Consider the following 2,299-nt stretch of genomic DNA (forward strand, 5'->3'; position numbering starts at 1 on the left):
CCATTCCACTCTGTGAAGGACCAGCGAAGCTGTGTATGTGGGCCCCAATAATGGCTAACTGTCCATTGCCGTGCGTCACGGAGTAAGACATATAGGAGGTGAAACTCCCGTCAGCGCGAGCGAGCGCGGGCGACCAGATAAAGTCACAATTGTTGCATGCGCCGACGCTACCCTTTGCAGTGGCGGCACCATGCGGCGCGTCGTAGAAGCCGCAGCGGAAAAAAAAAAAAAACAGCGCCCGGCAGGCGGCTCGGCGGCTCCGGCAGCTCCGGCCACTCCGTGGCTCCGGCGCTCACTCCGGCGGCGCCCGCTCAAAGCAGACGACCAGCAGACGACACGGCTGTTTGCTTCAGCGGGCACGCCGTAATCGAACTGCGTAGGTGCGCGCACTCACGAAAACTGTTTTGTTGTGTGCCCATCAAAAAAAGCAACACGTGTGGCAAACATCCGCTAATCTTCCTCTTATCGCCAAGCAGCTAGGGCAACTAGTTTTCGCGAGTCTTAAAAAAAGAAAAGGAACGGAAACACATGCACGGCGGCATCCTTCCTACGCGCACCCCTGGGAGCACTAGAGCGAGAAACAAGCGGTCGCCCTTTGAGCGATTAGGAACGAGATAGCCATCAGTTTCGCAAGCGCAAAAAGCCGAAAACCGCCCGCCACGGAGCACGATAGCCCTGGCTACAACCAGAAGCTACGTATCATCTTATAGCTGTCATGGAAAACGCGTTTTATTTTTTACTGTGCTCAAATGGCTGAAGCGTAGCAGTAGTTGCTCTTCGCGCTACAAGCGGTAAAGAAGCGCGCGAGAGTGCCCTCAGCAGAAGTCAGGCGCGCGCGGCCGAACGGCAGCAATACGCTCGACCGGTTGCCCTGGCAACCGAAACGGCGGTAATTTCTTCCCATGCCGCCAGGTGCCGCCAGCATGAAAATATATCCGCGGGCTTGTGACCTTTTCTGGTCGCCGCAAACAGCGGAGTTTCCACTCCTAAATATTTCTTGCTCCGTGCCGTGCGTCAAACGCCGTATGTGCATAAATGGAAGGCGAGGCGCGACTAGTCGCTCCTCCGCGATGTTGAGGAAGATGATGAGGCACATGCGGTATACATACCCATGTATTATTGCAAAACGGGGCACGACACCTTTTACTAACGAATCCCGGCAAGTAGAGCAGACACGCACGTCACCGCACTCCGAGAGCACACACTGCTTCACCGTAGCCAAGGCGATCGTGCGTTGGTCGGCGTCCCAAAGTGCAGTAATGGTTGTGAAATCGTTTGAAAACCACAAACGGTCGCACACAACACAGGCCACAAAATATTGGTTCCCCACAAACTCCTTCTGAAACCTGGCCGTTGCTCCGGTGAAATGTTCCAAGTTTGCGGGATCGGGGCCACATGGATGGCTCGTATTTATTTCCGCCTCGCGGTCCTGGTGGCCAGCACGCCTACGGGACCGCCATTACGCGGAAGCGGAACGAAAGGAAAGCAGATACGCAAGCGCTTAGAACGAAAGAGAGGGTGGTGCGAACGTAGGCATGGCCAACGCGGGTCGAAGTGTCGTATCTGTTATTATCAGCTTAATATCTAATAGGGGTTGTAGTTGCACCTAAGATATTAAACTTATTTTTCAATGTTGGCGGAGTGATGAAAGCCGGCTTCACCTCCGCCCCGGGTCGGCACGGTATTGCACCATCTTCGGGATCGGTCTACGTATGGGGAAAAATTCTCGATCTACACTCTTAAGCAAACGTACACCCTTTGGGTCGGATCTTGCCACACAACGATAATCGCCATCTGTCTCGCTTACGATTCCTTTGTTAAAAACGCTGGCTCGCTACTTTCCTGTCGAGAATGCTATATCATGCTGATAATGCGCATGCCATTCGTGATTGGGAAGTACCGGGTTCGCAGCGTTAAAGAAAGGAAATGCGGACAAGACAGATGACGATTATCGTTGTGTGGCAAAATACGACCCAAAGGGTGTAATTTTGTTTAAGAGTGTACACAGCTCGATAGACGCACGCAATTTTTTTTCAGAACCTAGCCATATACAGCTTCGCTATAAAAAGTTGCAGTTTCGCCCGAAAGGCCAAGCATCGATTGCGATAGCAAATTAGTGGACAGCTATACGAAGTAACGGTTGTTTTATCGGCCGTATAAACTTTTAAACATAGGCATACCAACTAAATTAACAAGCATGGTGTCACGCGCGCTCAAGCAAACATGAACACATCTCACTCGATGACCGCTGAAACTCGCTGTCACAACGCTGTAGTGAGGACGCGCGGCAGCAGCAGCG

The 2,299-nt window shown here is 52.5% G+C and overlaps 1 pseudogene; it reads left to right on the top strand.

Moving 5' to 3' along the window:
• The first annotated feature begins 1,535 nt into the window (after positions 1 to 1,535).
• On the top strand, positions 1,536 to 1,715 carry LOC126546381 (U2 spliceosomal RNA; annotated as a pseudogene).
• Positions 1,716 to 2,299: the final 584 nt, after the last annotated feature.

The sequence above is a fragment of the Dermacentor andersoni genome, chromosome 1 (genome assembly GCF_023375885.2).
Source record: "Dermacentor andersoni chromosome 1, qqDerAnde1_hic_scaffold, whole genome shotgun sequence".
Taxonomy (NCBI): Eukaryota; Metazoa; Arthropoda; class Arachnida; order Ixodida; family Ixodidae; genus Dermacentor; species Dermacentor andersoni.